The sequence below is a fragment of the Rhinopithecus roxellana genome, chromosome 20 (assembly GCF_007565055.1).
Source record: "Rhinopithecus roxellana isolate Shanxi Qingling chromosome 20, ASM756505v1, whole genome shotgun sequence".
NCBI lineage: Eukaryota > Metazoa > Chordata > Mammalia > Primates > Cercopithecidae > Rhinopithecus > Rhinopithecus roxellana.
The window spans coordinates 31814724-31841311 of NC_044568.1; the positions used below are offsets into that span (position 1 = coordinate 31814724).

General features: G+C 41.7%; 1 pseudogene; it reads right to left on the reverse strand.

Annotated features, from left to right (window-relative positions):
• Positions 1-16773: 16773 nt before the first annotated feature.
• The window catches only part of LOC104674316, a 66306-nt pseudogene continuing 56491 nt past the window's right edge, over positions 16774-26588 (reverse strand).

Consider the following 26588-nt stretch of genomic DNA (forward strand, 5'->3'; position numbering starts at 1 on the left):
CACGGCAACCGCCACCTCCTGGGATCAAGCTATTTTCCTGCCTCAGCCTCGTGAGTAGCTGGGATTATAGGCAGGTGCCCCCACACCCAGCTAATTTTTGTATTTCTAGTAGAGATGGAGTTTCACTATGTTGTCCAGGTTGGTCTTGAACTCCTAACCTCAAGTTATCCACCCATCTCAGCCTCCCAAAGTGCTGGGATTAAATTGAAAGAAAACTGAACATCAAGAGATTTGAGCGTCCAGATTTGTGTTCATCTAGATACACCACGATCACTCTGAAGCAGCTAGAGCTGGTTTACAAATCAGCTTGGCGGGTCATATCTCTGGGTAAAGCCTCTGATAGGGCCCCTTACCTACCAGACTGATCATATATCCTGGACATGTCTCCCTGTGGGCTCTCCTGTGCAATGCTGGTGGGTTATTTCACCAACTGAGAAATGGGCTTCAAAAAAGCAGTCCTAATTGGAGGGTGAGGCCACCTTGTGACTTCCAAGTTCTTGGTTCTGTTTCTGCACCAGCTGCATGGGGGTAACACCAGGGTAAAAGAAGCAAGAGGCAGGACAGGCCAGGTGCAGTGGTTCATACCTGTAATCCCAGCACTTTGGGAGGCCAAGGTGGGCGGATCATGCGGTCAAGAGATCGAGACCATCCTGGCCAACATGGTGAAACCCCATCTGCACTAAAAAGTACAAAAATTAGCTGGGCATTGTGGTGCGCATGTGTAGTCCCAGCTACTCAAGAGGCTGAGGCAGGAGAATTGCTTGAACCCAGGAGGCGTGGGTTACAGTGGGCTGAGGTCGCACCACTGCACTCCAGCCTAGTGACAGATCAAGACTCTGTCTCAAAAAAAAAAAAAAAAAAAAAAAAAAAAAAAAAAAAAAGAGAGGGGGCAGGACCTTAGAGGAAAGGAAGCACAGCACTGACAAGTCAACTGATCACTGTTGTGCATGACAAACTCATTGCAAACACCTTGCTTCCTGACCTTCTGAAGATCAAGTCCAGAGTCCAGATTTTAAAAGTGCAAAGATCCAACTTTTTTGCTGTTGGAAAGCTCTACTTTCAAAGTAATTCAAGGAGAAAGTACTTCTTAGTCTCCATGTTCCCTACACAGAGGAAGAAAAACATTTTGTCTACTCTCTTATGTTCAGTTCCTGAAGCCTGCAAATTAAGTGGATAAAAGCCAGATTAACAATACATAAAAATTGTATTTGATGCTAATATTTTTTCTTGCACAGGAGGCCTCACAGAAAATAAGACCCCAGGCTGGGTGCATTGGCTTTCACCTATAATCCCAGCACTTTGGGAGGCTGAGGCAGTGGATCACTTGAGGTCAGTTATTCAAGACTAACCTTGCCAACATGGCAAAATCCTGTCTCTATTAAAAATACAAAAATTAGCTGGGTGTGGTGACATGCACCTGTAAGTCCCAGCTACCTGACTTGGGAGGCTAAGGCAGGAGAATCACTTGAACCTGGGAAGCAGAGGTTGTGGTGAGCCAAGATTGTGCCACTACACTCCAAGCTGGGCAACAAAGTGAGACTCTATCTCAAAATTAACAGAAAAAAAAAAAAAAAAACCCATAAAAAGTGGTCAGACTCAGGGGCTTATATACCATTTTAACAAAGGGTGATAAATTGTGAAGTGACTAGACAAAGGAAAGCAGATCATTTGGGCTTCGAGGAGTGGTAAATTGTGGAACTATAACTAGGAAATATATAGTACACAAGGGATGAATAGCAGGATTTGTTATGCAGACTCACCTTGGTACTGTCTCTAGTGATAAGTCATTTCTGTGATTAAGCATTATTCTCCTCTTCTGGTACTGGACAGAGGCATCACTTCACAAATCCTTTACAAATGGAAATTTATGTTACCTTTACCAAGGGAAACATGGCCTGCTTTTAAGCAGAAAGGAGAAGGACAGAGAGCTTTTCCTGTGTCTGTATTTTCCCAATTGTCTTCAACTCAAAATAATTCTTAAACCAAAGTGGCATATCCTGGGTCCCTTCACCTAGCAGCAGCAAAGTGACATAATGATGGAGAGGGTGAATGCTATAAAGACAAGAGCTGTAACATTATCCATCATCACTGAACCAGGGTCTAAGGGTGCTGAACGCATAGTAGGCACTCAATAAATATATGTTGAATGAATAAATAAATCAGTGGATGGATGGATGGATTGGATATTGGATAAAATAGGATTGAAGCAACCACATAGTGTGGAAAAGAAAACTGCAGCTTATTGAATTCTGGCTCCCATAAAATACCACCAAGACAATATGTTGATAAAGGAAAAATCATGGCAGTAAGAGATAGCACTACCCTGGCAGTCATAACAATGTCTGAGTGGGACAGGTAAACTCAGGGTGTTTATGATGTTTAAGAGTCTGGTTTAAGGCAGCTCTTTAAGTGTGGGGCAGACTAAGATTGAATAGGGTAATGATATCATCCAGGATCATGGAGACAGCAAAGTGAGTTAAGTTATTGGATGCAATCTGCCAAAGTTAAGCAGTTTTAAGTAAGTTTTGGGGAAATTCCTAAAACAAACATGAAAGTTATTTGCAATGTTTATATTTCTGGGCAAGTGTTTCCTGCCATTGTGAAATCATGTTGGTTGATACAGTTTGGATGTGTGTCCCCACATGTCAAATTGTAATCCCCAGTGTTGGAAGTGGGACCCAATGGGAGGTGATTGGATCATGGGGTTGATCCTTCATGAATGGCTTAGCACCTTCCCCTCCATGCTGTTCTCATGATGGTGAGTGAGTTCTCACGAGATCTGATTGTTTAAAAGTGTTTGGCAGCTCCTCCATCAGTTCCTCCTGCTCCAGTCATGTAAGAAGTGCCTGCTTCTCCTTCACCCTGCATCATGATTGTAAGTTTTCTGAGGCCTCCCCAGAAGCAGAAGCCACTATGCTTCCTGTACAGCCTGTGGAACCAAGAACCAATTAAACATCTTTTCTTTATAGTTGCCCCATCTCAGGCATTTTTTATAGCAATGTGAGAACAAATACATTGGTAAAGACAGTGGAATAGTAAAGTTATGTTGTGAAGAACTGCAGCATAGTAGTCACGTAATGCAGACATGAGGAAGTATATATAGGTTTCAGTGGCTTCAGTCCTCAAGCTAATGGCCTTAAGTAAACTCTTCTTCCACAGTGTGGCACATACAGAAGAGTAAACCACATTTGTCCACAGAAAGTCAAGCAAATAAGCAGAGGTTAGAGTGAGCCGAGATTGCGCCACTGCACTCTGGCCTAGGTGACAATAACGAGATTCCATCTCAAAAAAAACAAAAACAAACACACACACAAAAAACAAAAAACATATATTAGTAACAATGAGAGGTGGGGAAGGGAATTAAAAGGTAGGCAAGGCATAGCCCTGTCCCAAGAAACCTAATAAAAATGAGATTGTTTACCACTTTGGCCACTTGTGCCTTTGATGATCAACCCTTGATCTGGGCTTTACTGAGCAAAAAGAGTGCCCTTGTTGCAAGCCAAACCAAACCAGTGACCTCAAGATGAGCTTCCAGAGCCTGGAGTTACCTCTTGCTTGCAGCAAAAATATACACATTCACTCGTGGCCTTCAGCTCCTTCACCTCTGGGTGGTCACTCAGCAGGAGGGTGGAGACTCTGCCTGCTGGCAGAGACCAGATCCCAAACAAAACATTCCCCATTAAAGTTGTAAGAAACAGTTCTCTAGCTCCAACCCTGTCTACCACTGTTGGTTTCCCCAGTCACCCAAAAGCTTCTCCCATCATTTCTGGGACATTTCATGGATATTTGTGATTCTCTCAACAACCCCATGGTATACACTACTTCCTCCAATTCTAACACCAGTTTTCTGAAAGGACAGGCACTGCCCCTACTCTGAAAGCCTGAAAGCCCCAGGAAGGTGCTTCACCCCAGTCCTGCCTCCTATGCACACGTCTGTGGCCAAGCGGGACATCAATCCAGCCCCCTTGCTATGCACTTCTTCCCTAAAGAAGACAGAAGCCTGAATCACCCCCAGCACCCTAGCGTGGGGGCACGGCCTAGGTTCTCAGGCACTGCTAAGATCCCAGAAGAAGGTCCAGGAGGATGACGTGTGGCCTTGCTGCGCTAAAAGTTGCCTTTCAGGGTTGGTGCCAGGCCTGGAATCTGCCCCAACAGCCCTCCAGGCAAACCCAGATGGGGCCTGAATCCTGGAGATTTCAGTTTGATCTTCAGTTCCTGACATACCTGAAGTGTAGGGCCTGGGGTGCTGCAGCCAAGAAATCACAATATACTTCCAGTCCTGATCCCTTCTCTTCTAACACGCTATGATTACTGATATCAGAGGTGTGAGCACCACCCCCAAGACTCAATTCCCCAGGAAATTCTCTGCCTCCCCAGTCCCCAAACTGCCCAATATAAGATATTCTACCCACTTCCACCTAAGCTGGGGCCAAAAAGAAAAAGGATTAGTCAGACAGGAGCTCCTCACCCACAGTTATTTACTCATTTCCTCAACCTCTGATTTCCGGCAAATAGCCCCAGATGCGTTAACAAACATTTGACGAAACACTCATGACGACTAATGACTGAACAGGTCCTGTCCCTCGCCTGCGGGTTACAAGTGTGCAAAGGGACAGGAGGTCAACAGTAGGGCCTGTTTGGACTCAGGGTGAAGATGGGAAGGGGACAGAGGGGTAGCAAGAAAACCCAGAGATGAATAAAGTCAGGCCAGGGTTGTCACAGCCACCAACCAGCAGAGAGAAGGAATTTGAATACAGCACCATCATTCCCCTCCTCATCCTGGAGGCTGTGCTTTCAGTCTTGTAGCCCAGGGACCCTCTTTCTTGTTTCAAAGGGGCTTTATGTGAGGGGGAGACCGGCAGGAAGACTCCTCAGAGTGAGATACACACAACATGGGTGTCCTTCTGGCATCCTATTCTGCAGCCCCAGACACAGATGGGGGAAGAAAATACACCTGGAGTGACAGAGCCTTCCTCCATCCCTTTCCCCCAGTGAGCTGCAGACCCAAGGGCGGCCCCCTACCTAGGCTACACCAGCCCCTTACCTTCTGCTCTGCACACTGCAAAGGCAGATGGCTGGGCTTTCCCCACTCAGAGCTTGGGGAAGGAGGAATTCATTTCAAAGACAAGGGAAGGAACTTCTCTTCCCCTAGGGCCCTCTCCTCTCACTGTGGGTTTTGAGGAAATTATCAGGGGAAGAGGGCTCTGCACATGCCCACATACCCTCTCTGCACACAGGCCCAAAGACACTTGAGGACATGCCACCTGCCCCATCTCTCACTCTCATGCTCACACTCGCGTGTCAGACACCCGCAGAAACTCACGGTCCTGTCTCTGCATGCCAGGTCTTGGAGACATAGTGGTCCCTGCCGGCTTTGTGCCTCTGCAAGTCCACTTGGCACTGGGCTGGGGAGAGGCAGCCATGGAAGGCCCATGGCATCTTCCCAGCAGGAGCAGGGAGGGGCGGCCACCTAACGCAGATCTCAGAAACTGGGGGAGCTGGGGTGTGCTGCACACCCATAGGCCCAAGGCGTTTTTGCCCTCCCCTCGGACCACGGCTTCTGGCTTCCTCTTAGGCTCAATCTGTCCCTAGAGACTGGGGGTGGGCGTGGGGAAAAGGGGCTGAGGGGGGGAACTCCCTGTTCTCCTCCCCTTCCTGCGGCTGTCCTACAATTAAGAAAGGCGAACTTCACCCAAACTGTGCTTCCTGGGGCGCTCTTTGTTCACTGCAGGCCTGCCTGGGCAGGAGGCAGAATCACTGGATGCGAGGAACTCACCGGGAGGGGAGGGAGCGTTCACCCCGCAGCAGGAGCCCCATGCTCCTGTCCTCGCCCTGGAGGAGGGAGAAGGTGGAGAGAGAGACCCCGGTGGGCCAACAGACCCCGCTTTGAGAAAGAGAGGCAGAGCCCCTCGCACCAGTTCCTACACAACGTGGAGCCCCGTCCCCATCCCAGTGACAGGGAGTGGCTCCCACTGTGGGGACTGTGTGGAGCCCCTGCCTGGGGGTCCTGGAGTCTCTGCCTCCCCCAGCCACGGGACATGCGGATGTGTGAGGAGCTGGGTGGGAGGATGTGAGGGGAGAAGGGAGGCCTGGAGGCCGGGGCAGGTCTCAAGTTCCAGCCCCTGAGAGGCCCAGGCCCCTCCATCAGGATAGACACCCAAGCCGCCGGCCAAACCCAAGGAGAAGCCTCTGGGGAAGGAGCTCGGAGGTGGCAGAAAAGGGCTTCCGTAGGCAAAAGCAGCTGGAGCAGGGAAGGGATCTCAAGATGTGGCAGGGTTTAAAGAACGGAGGTACTGACGAACGGCGGGGGCGCCCGGGCTCCGAAGCCTCCATGCTCTCAGAAGCCGTCCCTCCGGGTTTCCAGTGCGCACTCTGCCGGCACTTGTGGCCACGCGGATCAGCTGCAGGGCAGCTCCCTCCTGAGGGAGCGCGGTCCTTGCAGGCGGCGCTGCAGTCGCGAGGGGCCCCGTTGCCTGGAGAGCAGGGCTGCGGATCCAGCCAGCCAGACCTAGGCCCCCTGCTGCTGCGGGCTGTGGCTAGGCTGCCGCCCTCCTGAGAACCTCGGTGCTCTGGATCCGGCCCTGCCCCGCTGGACCACCCGCTCTTCCCCTGCTCTTCCCAGCGTCCTGGCTCCGGACCCCTTCCTGGTTATTCTCTCTCGGGACTCTGGGAGTGTCCCCCGCCGCGCCTGAGCCTCTGCCTGGTTGTCAGACGCCTGACGCCGCTGACCGCTGAGCGCGCTGGGCTGTGGGAGGCTGCGCCAGGCCGGTTCACAGCCCCCAGGAGGCCAGCTCGAGTTCCCTTCCAGTCCGCCTGCGCCTGTCCGCGCTTGCCCGACTTTATTTATTCCACACTTAAGAATTTTAAACTTAACAAGCTTTTCCAAAAAATATTCTCTCCCATTCTGTGGAGTGTCTTTTGTTTGTTTTGAGACAGGGTCTCACCCTGTCGCCCAAGCTGCAGTGCAGTGGCGCGATCTCCCCTCACTCACTGCAACCTCTGTCTCCCAGGTTCAAGCGATTCTCCTGCCTCAGGATCCTGAGTAGCTGGGATTACAGGCACCCACCATCACGCCTGGCAAATTATTTTTTATTTTATTTTTTGTAGGGATGGGGTCTCCCTATGTTACCCGGGCTGGTCTCAAGTTATCCTGGGCTCAAGCAATCCTCCCGCCTTGACCTGTCAAAGTGCTGGGGTTACAGGTGTCAGCCACTGCGCCCAGCCCCATTTCTGAAATAGAAGATCCTCTTCTCACTGAAGTATATCCAGTCCCTTGTCCATCAGTAATGACCCATTTTAATCCTGTGATTTATTTCAGAGTTCATCTCTTTTCCACGGATGTGTTCCATATGCGTTTCACATTGTAAGTATTTAAAAATATTCACTCTTACGTTTTCCTTCCCGTCATATATACATACATGAAAAAAAACAACAACAACAACAACAACAACAACAACAATGCAGCAGTATCTGGCGTTCCATAAGAAAATTAAGCCATAAAGTTTACTTCTTAGTATTTTATACAGGTTAAATAAAATGTTTTAGAAAGGAAATGCTTTTGAAAAAAATTATTTTATGATCCTAAACCTTTGAAAACAGGTGTAGCACAATTATATTAATCTTGGAGAAGTGCTCAGTTAGATGTATCTCTATAGACATGTGTAGATATATAGGCATAGATATAGAGAAATATCAATTTTTCTTATAGCATGAAAAGGAAAGGCATTTCAACAATGGTGAACCAAAGAAAACATATCTCATTTAAACTGCTTAGACTGATAAAAATTTAAATGAATATTTAATATGATGATGAATACGGACAGAATTCTCATACATTCCATATTAGGATTATAAAGTGTTTCACATTTAGGAGTTGACAACCAGACAATATCTATTAACATTTAAAATACAGAAAAGGGGCCGTGCGCTGTGGCTCACACCTGTAATCCCAGCACTTTGGGAGGCTGAGGCGGGCAGATCACGAGGTCAGGAATTTGAGAGCAGACTGGCAAGCATGGTGGAACCCCGTCTCTACTAAAAATACATTTTAAAAAAATCAGCCAGGCATGGTGGCACGTGCCTGTAATTTCAGCTACCCAGGAGGCTAAGGCAAGAGAATTGCTTGAACCCGTGAGGCAGAGGTTGCAGTAAACCAAGATTATGCCACTGCACTCCAGCCTGGGCGACAGAGCGAGACTCCATCTCAAATAAATAAATAAATAAATAAATAAATAAATAAATAAATAAAATACAGAAAAGCAAGTAGTAATGCTAGTCCTGAGAATCTCCCCCCAGGGCCAAAAATGCAGGCGAAAAGACAAGAGCACAGTGCTGGACCCCAGTGCTTCCACAGGGTGAACTGTATCTGCCAGGATTTACAGAGGTTCCCCGCTTTCATGTATGCACTTTTTGCACATTTTCTGAGATTCCAGCTTTATAATAAAATTAACAGTAAAACAAATTTAATTTTGATATATCATTTTTCAAAATAAAAAGACGTTCCAAAAGGGACCTTTTTTTTTTTGAGATAAAGTCTCACTTTGTCACCCGTGCTGGAGTGCAGTGGCACAATCGCAGCTCATTGCAACCTATGACTCCTGGGTTCAAGCAATTCTCCTGACTCAGCCTCCCCAGTAACTGGGATTACAGGCACCTGCCACCATGCCTGGCTAATTTTTTGTATTTTTAGTAGTGACAGGGTTTCTCCATGTTGGCCAGGCAGGTCTTGAACTCCCGACTTCATAAACCACCCACCTTGACTTCCCAAGGTGCTGGGATTACAGGCATGAGCCACGCACCCAGCTGAGGCCCTTTCAAGTCGCTGTGCAGCTGAAGGGGTATGCCTGAGGCCACCCAGAAGAAAAGTCATTAATAAAGGCATGGCAAAGCACTACTCTGTTTTTTTGGTCTGTTTACACCACAGTGGAGAAATAGCCTGAGCTGAGCCCTGCTGACTTCTTCCCCGGCAGTGAGCCTGGACCTTAAAGCAGCATTCTTTGTTCCCTCCTCTCCACCAATGCCTCCCAATCTGCCAGGCTGTGTTCACTGACCTCAGCTGCATCTGAGGGTCACTGAGGCCAGTGGATCTAGGGGAGCTTTCTGCTGGGCCAGAATTCCTCCAGCATCACATGCTGGACACAGCAGTGGACACAGCAGTCAGCTCCTTCATAGTTGATTCTTACACATTAAAAGAATATTGGAGATTTAGAAACACACCAAGAAATATGGGACTTAATGTAACAGTGAAACAGCAAAATAATTCACATAACTAACTTCATTTCCATTTAAGGTGCCTTCTTCTATTCCTGCACGTAGGCGAGGGTAATTTTACAGCACTGAGATAAAATGATAAACAGCAATTATATAGTTTTTGAAACTAACTCTTAGGTTAAAGGGGAAGCATATGAACAACTATGCTTTGGTGGAGATTTACAGGAACATTGTGACCTGGCCAAGGACAAGGAAGTTCCCAACCTCCTCAGACCCTCGCTGGCTCCCAGGTGTCTGCCATCCTCAGCCCCCTCTGGAACTCAACCCTCTCCCCTTTGCCAGCCCTTTACATAAAAAGAGCCTGACATCTGTACTGACTTAAGCTGCTTCTTTAGAACATTAGTTCACCATCTTCTTCGTTTTCTGGCTCTTCAAACTAAAGTCACCTTACTTGCCCTAACTCCTTGTCTCCTGATGTATTGGCTGGTGTGTGGGAGCAGAATGAGGTTGGACTTGGTTACATTACTTTCTCTTCACAGAAAGTTTGGATTTTCTTTTGCAATGAAAGAACCTCTGCACTTGAGCGCTTCATTTTTTCTTCTAATTGAAACACTATCAAACTACATTTCTCAAAACAGTTCACTGTAAATATCATTTTATGTTATTGTAAGTGAATAAACTGATATTTTATTCTCTACATACTAATAATACTTTGAAAATATATGCACTTCACAGTAAAGACTTTCAGTACTCTGTAGCAATAGTTTTTCTAGAGTAATAGTTACAAGCCATAAATTAAAACCACCATTTTTTGCTTGAATATGTATACATTAAAAAACAAAAGGCAGCTGCGCGTGGTGGCTCACGCCTATAATTCCTGCATTTTCTGAGGCTGAGGCCAGCGATCACTTCAGGTCAGGAGGTCAAGACCAGCCTGGCCTACATGGTGAAACCCCGTCTGTACTAAATACACAATGTAAGCCGGGTGTGGTGGCACATGCTTGTAACTCCAGCTACTCGGGAGGCTGAGGCAAGAGAATCAATAAACGTAATCCATCATATAAACAGAACCAAAGACAAAAACCACATGATTATCTCATAGATGCAGAAAAGGCCTTAGACAAAATTCAACAGCCCTTCACATGAAAAACTCTTAATAAACTAAGTATTGATGGGATGTATCTCAAAATAATAAGAGCTATTCATGACAAACCCACAGCTAATATCATACTGAATGGGCAAAAACTGGAAATACTCCCTTTGAAAACTGGCACAAGACAGGGATGCCCTCTCTCACCATTCCTATTCAACATAGTGTTGGAAGTTCTGGCTGGGCAATCACGCAGGAGAAAGAAATAGAGGGTATTCGATTAGGAAAAGAGGAAGTCAAATTGTCCCTGTTTGCAGATGACATGATTGTATATTTAGAAAACCCCATTGTCTCAGCCCAAAATCTCCTTAAGCTGATAAGCAACTTCAGCAAAGTCTTAGGATACAAAATCAATTAAAGACTTAAATGTTAGACCTAAAACTGTAAAAACTCTAGAAAAAAACCTAGGCAATATCATTCAGGACATAGGCATGGGCAAGGACTTCATGACTAAAACACCAAAAGCAATGGCAACAAAAGCCAAAAGTGACAAATAGGATCTAATTAAACTAAAGGGCTTCTGCACAGCAAAAGAAACTACCATCAGAGTGAACAGGCACAGAATGGGAGAAAATTTTTACAATCTATCCATCTGACAATGGACTAATATCCAGAATCTACAAAGAACTTAAACAAATTTACAAGAAAAAATGAAACCACCCCATCAAAAAGTGGGCAAAGGATATGAACAGGCACTTCTCAAAAGAAGACATTTATGCAGCCAGTGGACACATGAAAAAAATGCTCATCATCACCGGCCGTCAGAGAAATGCACAAAGAGACCACAATGAGATACTATCTCACACCAGTTAGAATGGTGATCATTAAAAAGTCACGAAACAGGTGCTGGAGAGGATGTGGAGAAATAGGACAACTTTTACACTGTTGGTGGGACTGTAAACTAGTTCAACCATTGTGGAAGAAAGTGTGGCAATTCCTCAAGGATCTAGAACTAGAGATAGCATTTGACCCAGCCATCCCTTTACTGCGTATATACCCAAAGGATTATAAATCACGCTGCTATAAAGACACATGCACATGTATGTTTATTGTGGCACTATTCACAATAGCAAAGACTTGGAACCAACCAAAATGTCCATCAATAATAGACTGGATTAAGAAAATGTGGCACACATGCACCATGGAATACTACACAGCCATAAAAAAGGATGAGTTCATGTCATTTATAGGGACATGGATGAAGCTGGAAACCATCATTCTGAGCAAACTATCACAAGAAAAGAAAACCAACACTGCATGTTCTCACTCATAGGTGGGAAGTGAACAATGAGAACACTTGTACACAGGTTGAGGAACATCACGCACCGGGGCTTGTTGTGGGGTTGGGGGAGGGAGGAGGAATAGCATTAGGAGATATACCTAATGTAAATGACGAGTTAATGTGTGCAGCACACCAACATGGCACATGTATACATATGTAACAGACCTGCATGCTGTGCACATGTACTCTAGAACTTAAAGTATAATAAAAAAATAGAAAAAGGCATATCATGCAAACAATAATCAAAGGAAAAGCAAGTGTGGCTATATTAATATCAGATAAAGTATTTCGGAGCAAAAAAATTACCAGAGACAGACATAAAATAATCATAAACATGCTGACTCACCAAAAAGACATAGCAATCCTAAATGAGCATACACCACATAACAGAACTGCAAAATATGTGAGGCAAAAACTAATAGTACTGAAAAGCAAACAAATTCAGTTAGAGACTTCAACACCCCTTTCTCAACAACTGACAGAAGAAAAAATCAGAAAGAATACAAAAAAACTCACCACCACCAACCAATTTGATCTAGTTGACATTTTATAGAATATAACACCCAATGACAGTAGAATACACATTCTTTTCATTTGCTCACAGAGTATGTATCCAGATAGACCATATCCTGAGCCATAAAAGAAACCTAGAAATTTAAAAGAATTAAAATCATATAGTGTGTTTTCTATTCAATGGAATGAAACTGGAAATCAACAACAGAAAGATAATAGTAAAACTCCAAATATTTAGAAACTAAGCAACACACTTCTAAATTCTGCACGAACCGAAGGATGAAAATAAAATACACCACAATTTACAAAACAGCTAGAGCAATGCTGAGACAAGTTTATACCATTACATGCTTACGTAAGAAAAGAGAAAAAGTCTCAGATCAATAATCTAATCTCTCAGGTGGAAAACCCAAAACAAGTAAAATAAACCCAATACAAGCAGAAGGAACGAAATCATAAAAAGAACATAAAAAAGTAAAACTAAAAATTAAAATTAAAATAAAAAAGATCTAAAATAAGTGAAATTGAAAACAGAACAATTATCAAAAAGAAAAAAAAAAAACACAGAACAATGAAACAAAGTGTTGGTTGTTAAAAGAGAGAAGACACAAACTGCCATCATCAAGTATGAAACAGGGATCATTACTATATACCCTGCAGATATCAGAAGAATAAGGAAATACTACAAACAATTCTATACATATAAATCTGACAACTTAGAAGTAGTAGTCCAATATTACAAAAAGCACAAACTACCAAAATATACTCAATATGAAATAGGTCATTTGAATACCCTTTTAAAACTATTAATGAAATTGAATTCATAATTTTAAAAATTCCAAAAGAGAAATCTCCAGGCCCAGGTGATTGCATTGGAGAAATCCATCAAACATCTGAAGAATAAACAGCAATTCTCCACAATCTTGCCTACAAAATGGAAGACAAGGGAACACTTCAGTATTCATTTTATGAAGCTATTATTATTGATAATAAAACCACACAAAGACAGTGGTACAGAAAACCAAAACTAGAGTCCAATAGTCATGAATATAGATGCAAAATCCCAACAAAAGATTAGCAAATATAATCTTTATGCCACAGAGGCAAGGCTGGCTCAAAATCTGAAAATCAACCAATGTAACCCACCATTTTCTATTTTCCAATAAGAAACATCATCTGATCATATCAATCTATCCAGAAAAACATTAAAAGTCAGCCTATTCCTGAGAAAGGAACTCAGAAAAACAGAAGTCAAAATGCACTTATGATAAAAATTCTCAAAAAAGAAAAGAGCAGAAATTCTTCAACTTCATAAAGAAGATCTAAAAACCTGATCAACCTTATTCTTTTTGATGGAATACTAAATATATTCTCTCTAATATCAAAACCAAGGTAAGGATGTCTGCTTTCACAGTGCTGGAAATTCTAGCCAGCACAATAAGGCAAGGGGGAAAAAGTCATAAAGATTAGAAAAGAAAAATAAAGAACCTGCTCTTATTTGCAGATAACATTATTCTGTATGTAGAAAATCCCAAGGAATCTACAAAAACGTTCCTATAAGTACAGTTCAACAAAGTCATAGGATATAGCATAAACATATAAAAATAAATTATATTTCTATATACTAGCAATGAACATATGGACATTGTAATAAAAAATACCACCTACTGTGGGGAAAAGAAAGAGAGATCAGCCTGTTACTGTGTCTATATAGAAGGAAGTAGACATAGAAGACTCCATTTAGTTCTGTATTTGAGATGCTGTTAATCTGTGACCTTACCTCCAACCTTGTCCTTGCAAGAGACATGTGCTGTGGTGACTTAAGGTTAAAAGGATTTTGGGCGGTGCAGAATGTGCTTTGTTAAACAAGTGCCTAAAGGCTGCTTATGGTTAAAGGTCATCGCCATTCTCTTTAATCTCAAGAAAGAGAAAAACATTTGTCTCCTGCCCCTCCCTGGGCAATGGAACATCTCCGGGTAATACCCATTGTGTGCCTTGCTTACTGAGTGAGGAGAAACCGCCTTTAGGAATAAGGTGGGACTTGCTGGAGCAATACTGCTAAAAGGTTTATGGAGATGTCGCATATACATCTCAAGGCACAGCATTTTCCTTTAAACTTATTCATATTACAAGGATTTTTTCATATGTCTTACTGCTGATTTCCTCCCTACAATAATCCTATTGTCCAGCCACTCCCTTATCCTTTTAATGACTAAGATAATTCTCAATAAATACTAAGGGAACTCAGAGGCCAGTGCCGGCATGGGTCCTCTGTAAGCTGAGCGCCGGTCCCCTGGGCCCCGCTTTTCTTTCTCTACACTTTGTCTCTGTGTTTTATTCCTTTTCTCAAGTCTTTCGTTTCCACCTAACGAGAAACACCCACAAGTGTGGAGGGGCAGGCCACCCCTTCAACTTACAATCACTCAAAAAAGTGAAATAATTAGGTACAAATCTAACAAAACACATACAACATTTGTATACTGAAGAGTACACAATGCTGATGAAAGAAAACAAAGATTTGGCTGGGTGTGGTGGCTCATGCTTATAATTCCAGCACTTCGGGAGACTGATCCAGGAGGACTGCTTGAGCCTAGGAGTTGGAGAACAGCCTGGGCAACATGGCAAGACCCCATCTCTACAAAAATAAAGCAAAAAATATTAGCTCGCTGTAGTGGCAAGCACCTGTCATCCCAGGTACTTAAGAGGCAGAGGTGGGAAGATGGCTTGAGCCCAGGAGACTGAAGCTATGCCATAAGCCATGTTCATGCCACTGTACTCCAGCCTAGGCGACAGAACAAAACCCTATCTCAAAAAACAAAAAACAAAAAACAAAAAAACAAAAAAACAAAAAACAGAAGTTTTAAATAAATGGAGAAATACATTGTGTTCAAAGATTGGAAGGCATTAATCCTTCCCAAATTGACATAGGGGTTTAATTCCTATCAAAATCTCAGCATGATCTTTTGTGGATATAGACAAAATTATTTTTAACATTTGTATTGAAAAGCGAAGGAACAAGAGTAGCTGAAACAATTTTGAAAAAAGCAAACTAGGATAAATCACTCTACCTGATTTTAAGACTTAATATATAGCTACAGGTATAGGTGGAAGGATGGCTACACAGATTAGTGAAACAGAATAGGAAAAGAAATGAACCATGACCTAAACCTCACACCTTATACCAAAATTAACTAGAAAATGGATGACAACCTTATGTAAAATATAAAGCTGTAAAAGTTTTAGAAAAAAAAAAATAGGAGAAAAGCAAGATCTGTGGCTAGGCAAAGAGTTCTTATCACCAAAACCTCGACTCATAAAAGGAAAAACTGATCCACGGGGCTTCATCAAAATTAAATACTTTGCTCCATAAAAGCCCATATGAAGAAGGTGAAAAGACAAGCTACAGAGTGGCAAAAAATGTCTCCAAACCACATACCTGACAATGGACTAGTATCTAAAATATACAGAGAACTCTCAAACCTCTACAGTAAAGAAGAATAAACAATCCAATTAGAAAATGGGTCAAAAGTCACAGATATTTCAATAAAGAGGATATAAGGATGGTAAATAAACATATGAGAAAATGTTCGACATCAGTAACAACTGGGGAAATGGCAATTAAAACCACAATGAGATATCACCACACACTTATCAGAATGGCTAAAACAGAAATAGTCAAAACACCAAATGCTCTTGAGGACATGGAGAAACTGGACCACTCAAACATTGCTAGTAGGAATATAAAATGGTACAACTACTCTGAAAAACATTTTAGAGGTTTCTTTAAAAAAAAAAAAACTAAACATGCAACTATTATATGACCTACAATTGCATCCACTGGCATTTATTGCTTAAAAAATGAAAACTGTGTTCGCACAAAAACCTGTACCCAAACGTTTATAGCAGCTTTATTGACAATAGGCAAAAACCGGAGACAATCTAGACATCCTCCCACAAGTGACTAAACAAACTGTGGAACAATCACACATTGGACTATTCCTCCACAGTGAAAAGGAGCAAGCTATTGGTACATATAACGAGCTAGGTGAAGCTCCACAGAACCGCACTAAGTGAGAAAAGCCAATCCCAAAGAGCCACATACTGTGTGATTCCATTTCTACATTTTTGAAATGATGAAATAAATAGAAATGAACAGCAGCTTAGTAGTTGTGCCTGCAGTTAAGGAAGAGGTTGGTGGGAGAAGCAGGTGAGTTTGGCTCTAGGAGGGCAGCATGAGGGGTCCCTGTGGTGATGGGAATATTCTTCCACTTGACTGGATTGATGTCAGTATTCCGGTTGTGATGTCGCACAACGGTTTCACAAGATGTTACCATTAGGGGACACTGGTGAAGGGCAAAATGCAGGACCTCTCCCTGTTATTTCTTACAACACTGTGTGAATCTACAATTACAAAGTTATAATTTTAAGGATCTAAACCTCTCTTAAAGCTACATAAAGTAATTGTGAGATTTATGACTTTTCTTCCTATCATTTGAAAATCTACACGAGAAGACCCTTCCACAGTTGAGTTTGACTGACTTGGTAGAGATGACTGTCTGAAGAGAGTGGGAGTACGCACATACATCTTGGTCCCATATTTCATATTTTCATTTACAACTTAAACCCAAACTACTTCTCCAAGAGCTTCTACCTTGGCGCCATAGAAATCCGAGTTCTTCGTTAGAAATTCTGCCGATGTCTGCACTGTGACTCCGGTCTTCTCACACTGCAGCACACAGTTTTCCAGCATAGTCTTACCATGGTGAACAACTGGGTTGAAAAAACACGCTGATTGCTTTAAGAAGTAATGTGCCTTTCCCAATGTTAGAGATAGCCTGGTGCTGACATTAGCTATGGCCTAATATTTCTCAATGGCTATCATTTACATTTTCTTACCTAAATTACAAATTCATAAAATATAAAACAATGAATATTTTGAGTTATTTTCTACAATCTAAAAGCAACATTCTTTAGAAAGAATGACTTATACAAAAGTACTTTCCATTACCAGAAAAAAAGGCATCAGAGAGCAATTTTGCTGAGTATCTCGGAAGAAAAAGACCTTGATTCAAGAAAGGGGATACAAAGATTTCAGGAAACAAACACTACTCCCATGTGGAAATAAATTCAGTCTAGTGCTGCCTTGAATACAGAGAACAAAGACCACAACACTGGAAAGCTTTAAAAGAAAAAAATCACCACACAGAAAAGAAACTAATATTAAACAACAAATTATTATCAATAGGCTATTTTTCACTTCAGGGTTAAGATTGCTAAGTCGTCACACTACGTACATAAAAAAATAATTTTTTAGGCCACATGCGGTGGCTCACACCTCTAATTCTAGCACTTTGGGAGGCCGAGGGGAGCGGATCACCCAAGGTCAGGAGTTCAGGACCAACCTGGACAACATGGTGAAACCCCGTCTCTACTAAAAAATACAAATATTAGCAGGGCATGGTGGCAGGCACCTGTAATCCCAGCTACTTGGGAGGCTGAGGCAGGGGAATTGCTTGAACCCAAAGGGCGGAGCTTGCAGTGAGCTGAGATCACGCCACTGCACTCCAGCCTGGGCAACAGAGTGAGACCTCCACCTCTCCGGTTCAAGTGATTCCCCTGCCTCAGCCTCCTGAGCAGCTGGGATGACAGGTGCCTGCCACCACACCTGGCTAATTTTTGTATTCTTTAGTAGAGTCGGGGTTTCATCACATGGACCAGACTGGTCTCGAACTCCTGACCTCAGGTGATCCACCCACCTCAGCCTCCCAAAGTGTTGGGATTACAGGCCTAAGCCACCGCACCCAGCCTAAATGAATAAACTTTTTTTTTTTTTTTTTTTTGGAGACGGAGCTTTGCTCTGTTGCCTGGGCTGGAGTGCAGTGGTGCGATCTTGGCTCACTGCAATCTCTGCTTCCCGGGTTCAAGGAATTCTCCCGCCTCCGTTTCCAGAGTAGATGGGATCACAGTCATGTACCACCATACCTGGCTAATTTTTGTATTTTTAGTAGAGATGGGGTTCCACCATGTTCGCAAGGCTGGTCTCAAACTCCTGACCTCAGGTGATCCACCCTTCTCCTCGGCCTCCCAAAGTGCTCGGATTGCAGGTGTGACCCACCACGCCCAGCTTCATAAATAAATAATCAGCCTTCCATACACACTCATACCCCAGAGACATTGCAGGTTGAGTTCCAAACCATCACAATAAAGGAAATATCACAATTAAAGTGAGTCACACAATTTTTTTTGTTTCCCAGTGCATACAAAAGTTATGTTTATGGGAGTCTGGAGCAGGTGGATCGCTTGAGGCCAGGAGTCTTGAGACCAGCCTGGGCAACATGGAAAAACCCCATCTCAACAAAATACAAAAATTAGCCAGATGTGGTGGCGCACACCTGTAGTCCCAGCTATGATCATACTATTGCACTCTAGCCTACATGACAGTGAGACTGTCTCTAAAAACAAAAAATAACTAAAAGTTGCATTTATACTAATGAGCATATGAGTTTATACTAATGAGTGCTATGTTTATAATGTATCTGTTAAGTATACAAAAGCATTATGTTTTTTAAAAAATGTATACATCTTAATTTAAAACACTTTATTTTGCTAAAACATGCTAACAATCCTCTGAGCCTTCAGCAAGACATAATCTTTTTGCTGGTAGAGGGTCTTACACCTCAATGTTGATGGCTGCTTACTGATTAGAATGGTGTTTGCTGAAGGTTAAGGTGGCTGTGACAATTTTTAAAAATAAGACAACAATGACGTTTGCCACATTGATTGACTCTTCCTTTCATGAAAGGATTTCTCTGTAGCATGTGATCTTGTTTGATAGCACTTTACCCACAGTAGAAAGTTATTCAAAATTGGAATCAATCCCTTCAAAGTCTGCCTCTGCTTTACCACGTTTACATAATACTCTAAATCATTCGTTGTCATTCAACCATGTTCACAGCATCCTCCCCAGGAGATTCCATCTCAGGAACCCACCTTCTTTGCTCATCCATAAGAAGCAACTCCTCATCTGTTCCAATTTTGTTCCAAGGTTGTAGCAATTCAGTCACACCTTGAGGTTCTACTTGCTATCATCAGGCTCTAGTTCTCTTGCTATTTCCACATCTGCAGTTACTTCCTCCATTCAAGTCTTGAACCCTTCAATCATCCATGAGGGCTGGAATCAACCTCTCCAGAACCCACTTTAATGTTGAGATTTTAACCTCCTCCCATGAATCATAAATATTCTTAATGACATCTAGAATGATGACCTCTTCCCAGAAAGTTTTCAGTTGACTTTGCCCAGACCCATCAGAGGAATCACTATCAATAGCTGGTAGAGCCTTATGAAATGTATTACTCAAATAGTAAGATTTGAAAGTCAAAATTACTCCTTGATCCATGGGCTGCAGAATGGATGTTATTAGCAGACATGAAAACAACATTAATCTCCTGGTACACCTCCATCTTTAATTCTCTGATGAACAGGTACATTGTCAATAAGCAATCATATTTTTAAAGGAATCTTTCTTCTTTTTCAGTAGTAAATCTCAATAATGGGCCTGAAATATTCAGTAAACCATGTTACATACAGATGTGCTACCATTCAGGCTTTGTTGTTCCATTTCTAGGGCGCAGGCAGAGTAGATGTGGCATAATTCTTAAGAGCTCTAGGATTTTCAGAATGTTAAATGAGCACTGGCTTCAACTTAAAGTCACTAGTTATATTCGCTCCGAACGAGAGAGTCAGCCTGTCCTTTGAAGCTGTGAAGCCAAGCATTGACTTCTCCTCTCTAGCTATGAAAAGTACTAGATGGCATCTTCTTCCAATAGAAGGTTATTTCATCTACATTGAAAATGTGTTGTTTAGTGTATCCACCTTCATCAATTACCTTAGCTAGATCTTCTGGTTAACTTGCTGTAGCTTGCATCAGCACCTGCTGCTTCACCTTGCACTTTCATGTTACAGAGATGGCTTCTTTCCTTAAACCTCAGGAACCAACCTCTGCTAGCTTCAAACTCTTCTTCTATAGCTTTCTCACTTCCCTCTGCCTTCACAGAACTGAAGGAAGTTAGGGCTCTGCTCTGCAATAGGCTCTGACTTAAGGAATGTGGTGGCTGATTTGATCTTCTATCCAGACTACGGAAACTTTCTCCATATAACAATAAAGCTGTTTCATTTTCTTATCATTCATGTGTTCACTAGAGTAGTGCTTTTAATTTCCTTTATGAACTTTTCATTTACATGCAAAACTTGGCCAAATGACCCAAGAGACCTAGGTGTCAGTCTATCTCAGCTTTCTACATGCCTTCCTCACTAAGTTAAACATTTCTAGTTTTTAAATTTAACGTGAGAGACATACCATTCTTCCTCTCACTTGAACACATAGATCCCATTGTAGGGTTATTAACTGGCCTAATCTGAATATTGCTGTGTCTCAAGGAATAGGGTAGCCCAAAGAGAAGGAGAGAGATAGGAGAATGGCTGATTGGTGGAATAGTTAGAACCCATACAATTATCAGTTAAGTTCACCATATGGATGTGGTTCATGGCACCCCAAAACAATTACAGTAGTAACATCAAGATCACTGCTCACAGATCAGCATATCATCTATAGTTTTTTTAAAAAAAGGCTTGCAATATTGTGAGAGTTACCAAAATGTGACACAGGCACACAAGATGAGCACACGATCTTGGGAAAATGGTGCCAACAGACTGGCTTGAAACAGGGTTGCCACAACCTTCAATTTGTAAAAAAGAAAACTCAGTATCTGTGAAGTGCAATAAAATAAGGTATGCCTATACTCAAGAGTGACATTTCATTAAATTCCATCTTCTATAGAAAGTACAGTTTTCCTTCAAATCTTAGAACAAACGATAAACCAAACATTCAGATATTTACTTAAGATTCCCTCTACAGCATCGTGCTGAGCAAATTTTATGCCTGAGATTTTAATATCAGCACTGGTGCAGTCCACAAAAGTGTCCCCTTTGCCCCTCTTTTCTATCACAATGTCATCTGGTAGGCCCTATCATAAGGAAGAGAGAGCAAGAACACTCAAGATGGGTGAGGAAAAACGCCTAAACATGAACACTCTAGAACAGCTTTCTCTAGTTTAAATGACTGCAGGTGACAATGAGACCAGTCAACCATGTTGCATTTAAATAAAATATATCTCCCCACATATCCTGTTTAATTTAAACCAGGGTATCCAACTTTTAATAACTCTCTGACTAGCCCCTGTATCAGGAAGACAACCCTATCAACTATTCCACATCAGCTCAGCACTAAATTCACTTACAAAAGTGCTACAAAAAATAAATAATGTTCGAGACTAGTCCAGGCAACATAGTCAGACTCCATCTCTACAAAAAACAAAAAAAATTCATCAGGCATGGTGGTATGCACCAATTACTCACCTCACAAGGAGGCTAAGGTGGGAGGGTCACTTGACCCCAGAATTTTAAGGCTGCAGTAAGCTATGATCATGCCATTGCACTGCAGCCTTCATTCTTGGTGACAGAATGAGACCCCATCTCAAATAATAATAATAAGGACTTACAGTTGAGTCAAAGAACTTTAAAGCACTCACCCTTGGAAGTTTGTTTCTAACTCTAACATTCTATGATTCTAATATAAATTATATTTGAATAAACCTAAGCAGTTCTCAAGATGATCTAATTTTAATATTCTCTTAAACAGTTGGCTTAAAATCTGACAAACTGACTAGTTACTAGAAAAAAAAACAGCCCACCTCATTAGCAAATAAAAAGCATCAGATCAAGGCTGGGTGCGGTGGCTCACGCCTGTAATCCCAGCACTTTGGGAGGCTAAGGTGGGTGGATCACTTGAGGTCAGGAGGTCAAGGGCAACATGGCCAACATGGTGAAACTCTACCTTTACTAAAAATACAAAAATTAGCTGTGTGTGGCATGTGCCTGTAATCCTAGCTTCTCAGGCAGCTGAGTTGGGAGAATTGCTTGAACCAAGGCGTAGATTGCAGTGAGCCAAGATCATGCCATTGCACTCCAGCCTGGGTGACGGAGTGAAACTCCGTCTCAAAAATAAAGCATCAGATTTCAGGTGCAGTGGCTCACGCCTATAATCCCAGCACTTTGGGAGACCAAGGCAGGCAGATCACTTGAGGTCAGGAATTTCAGACCAGCCTGGCCAACATGGAGAAAGCCTGTCTCTACTAAAACTACAAAAATTAGCCAGGCATGATGGCAGACACCAGTAATCCCAGCAACTCAGGAGGCTGAGCCACGAGAATGGCTTGAACCCAGGAGGCAGAGGCTGCAATGAGCTGAGATCACACCACTCCACTCCAGCCTAGGTGACAGAGCAGACTCTGTCTCAAGAAAAACAAAAACAAAAAACCCATCACATTGGTATAAATCTTGCTCAAACCATTAATGCAAGTCAAACACCTGAGTGGGCTTACAAAAAACTGGAGTATCAGAAAACTAAAGAATTCACTTGACTTCCTTTATAAAACAGAAGCACATAGACAAAGCTGTAAGAAGTAACTCTCATTGTCTAAAGACGAGTCTTTGAGTAAATGAAAGCAGCAGCTGTTTTTAACAAGCAAAGCCGCTCAATGTATCTACACTGGAAGAGGACAAAGGCTTTGGGGGCCCTAGAGAATGCAAGGGGACTCCACACACTGAAATGCTACCAGGGGTGTACTCTGAATGCCTGAATTATGAATAATTTTGTTTCTGACTGTTGTATGTATCTGCCTGTGCTTTGCATATTTTCTACAATAACCATTGCTTTTTATCATCAGAAAAAAGTACAAAAAGAATTGCATATTGAGAAAAAAGATTTTTACATAAATTTTTATATAATGATGCATTTCTTTCCACTTAGAACATAAAACCATCACCTAAAGGAATAGATTTTCAAAACAAGAAAGAAAAACCCTATTGTAAGTACTACTGACAACCTGCACATAGTAGGTACTCAATGTGTATCTCTTCTTATACGGGCTAACTATAGATCACTATCAGATGAGCTTGAATCTAACTCATGAACACTCCATATATGCACACTAGAGATACCATCTGATTCCCCAATTCTCATACCTATACTGTTAGTCAATATACAGCCATTTTTATATCTAATCTATCAGCATTCTATATGTCTGTTTACAACACTCTGGCAATTACATTAAAATTTCCTCACCAATCTAGGAGGAATTCTTATGTACCTTACAAACTACAGTATCAGTGTTATTTCCACTATGCCAAAAAAGTGTTTTTATCACAGTGATTTATCTTGCACATGTGTTATTTATATACACACATATATTATACATCAAAAATTGGAGAGTAGAAAGAACAAAAATTATACACATAAAACAAAAAAGGGGTAAGATGATGTACTAGGAACAAGAGAAAACTAAACTTCCAGCCTTGCTTCCATTTAGAAGTTTTGACAAGATAAAGAGCATAGCTCAAGCAGTTTCGGAACAGCTGCACAAGTCCCAAAATGATATATGATTTTTTGCATTATAAGCTTCACTGCTAACTTGAAGCTATTTTGGTAAATAGTTGAACAGGTGTAACTAAATTTGACACATTATGAAAATATACAGGACCAAGACGAACAATTGTAAAGTAACCTAAATTTAGAAATCACTCTAAATGAACAATAAGATTATAACTGTCAAAAAGTTATTATTATTTTTTTTTAGACAGAGTCTTGCTCTGTTGCCCAGGCTGGAGCATAGTAGTATGATTTTGACTCATTACAACCTTCTCCTCCCAGGTTCAAGTGATTCTTCTGCCTCAGCCTCCCGAGTAGCTGGGATTACAGGTGTGCAACAACATGCCCGGCTAATTTTTGTATTTTTAGTACAGACGGGGTTTCACCATGTTAGCCAGACTGGTCTCAAACTCCTGGCCTCAAGTGATCTGCCCACCTCGGCCTCCCAAAGTGCTGGGATTACAGGTGTGAGCCACTGCACCCGGCCCAAAGAGTTATTTTTAATGGAATCTTTCAACATTAATCTTTTCTAAAGTATACTTTGGTCAAGACACAAAGCATATCATTTGTGACATTCAGCAAGCATTTAGAGAATTAAGATAATTTGTACCAATTTCAAGTTAAGTGCCCTTCATTATACCTCTCACAAAAATAAGCTAAGTGTAAAACAAAAAACAAAAAGCCGTGTACTAATATATCTGTAACATCTATGAGATAAGACCAAGGAACAAATTTTTAAAATATTAAAAATTTTTTAAATATTGCTAGAATTTTTTTTTTAATTCTAGAAATTAGATTTCCTTTCCATAAACCACCTACAATCTGGAAAGTATGTTTCTTCCTAATGGTCTTTTTTCTATATGAGCCTGTGAATATCTCCCCAACATATACACTGCTACAAAGAACCACAGCTCAAGTTGCTGAAACACTGGGTCAACCTCTTTCAAGCTTTCCCTGTCCTTAATGTTTCAAGGCAGCTAACTAGAAATCAAATGGGTTCAAATCATATTCTTGGAGTTTCAACAAGATCGGTGATTTATTGTTTACTTGAACATTTCAGGTGTGAGAGTTTGGCTGTGTGTCTTCCACACTCACCTTCCAACTCAATGGAGTCAGCAATGGAGAAAGTGCCAGGTATCACATAATGGCCAGGACAAACAATAACAGTGTCACCTTCGAAGCAGGCATTTATAGTAGACAGTGGATCACTACGGAACTAGAAAACAATAAGAACACATTTGTAAATATACATTCCCAAAAAACTAATTTGAGTATTAGTCTAGGTGCCTTCATGTCTAACTTTGAAAATGGAAGCCAAAAACCGCATATTGAAGCATCTCCTTTGATGGTGCACTGACCTAACACATGCCTGGTAAGTGACTACTGAGGACGAAAGGCAGGGATCTCACTACCTTCCACTGCACAGAAAACTATCTTGGGAAAGCTCCTGTAAATACTTTGTGGGATTTGTGAAAATCTGTGGTGAATCAGAAGAAAAAAAAGCCACCTGGAGCGAGAAACTGTTTACCTGAATTTCTCTTCCTTCCTCACCGGGCTCCTGGCAAAGCCCGTCCATGAGCAGGGACCGCAGGAGACCAGCCATCATAGTGGAGGAGATCACGTGAGTGACCTCTGACCGCTGGGACGGACACCCTTTGCTTGGATATTAGAATTCTTCTGATAACCAAACACATACCTTAAAGAAACAAAACAGGCCTATCAATAAGACAACAAGTAAGAAAAGATGCTAAGAATTACAAAGACACACATACCTCAACAAAGGATTCTCAATGAGTTTCAGCTTTTGTTTCAACTGTTCCATTTCTGAATAAAAGGTTAACCCTTCCACCACAGAGATATTTTCCTGCTTGGAATCAGAGTTACAATTTGACAGACTGCTTCTCAGATTTAAAAATTTCCTGTAACTCTCCTCACATTGAGACAACAGATTGCGGTAGTCAACAATAAGTCCTGATGGAACTTGGTCTTCAAAATGTTATAATGCCTGAAAGTTTAAAAGCAAATTGAAATCCGCTGCCTTTCAGGCACATTTTCCTATCATTAAAACAGCCCACTTAGCACTCCAAGAGCCAGTAAGAAAAGTGTTTTATGGTATATAACTCAGGTACATGTTAAATCATTCTGAATAGCACTCTAATAATAGTAAGTGGAAGCTGTTGGAAGTTTAAAACACCATTTCCGTAAGGTCACTAATTTTTCTTCTCTTGAGGAGTTGTTTGCTTTTTATCTTGGATCCAAGCATTTGTGATTTAGAAAAACTGAAAGTTCATGTTGCACAATTTGCAATTACTATTTAATAAGAAATTATTTTCTTCTCATATATTAGATTCAAAAGCTTAATAAGAAGGCAGCAGGGTGCAATTTGGGAGAGGGAGTAGGGAGAGCAGTACCTCAAATTGTTTCACAACAATGTTTAAGATTACTATATTTTTCATGGATCTGAATATGACTTTGAACATTTTTTAAAGGTTACTGTATTTATAGGATCAAAAAGTAGAAATGACTCAATCTACTCCTTCCTTCTGTTTAAAGCACTATGGCACAAAATTATGCTGAATATTCCCTAAGGAAGATTATTAAAGAATTTCAAAAACTAAACCCTTGAGATTCTGAGGAGGAGAAAAAGGTGCCATTACTAAACTAGAGAGTGACTGAAACAAAATAACCTTGTACTGGACAACCATACTGGCACTTCAAATGTATTAATTTACAAACTTTCTCAAATATAAAAACAGAACACAGAGTATTTCTAGATGCAATAAAATAATGTGTAAATGTGCAATCAAGTTAACATATAAAATAATGGATTTGAAAATAAAGTAAAATAAGCCAGGCACAGTGGCTTACACCTGTAATCCCAGCACTTTGGGAGGCCAAGGCAGGCAGATGACTTGAGCCCAGGAGTCTGAGGCCAGCCTGGGCCAAC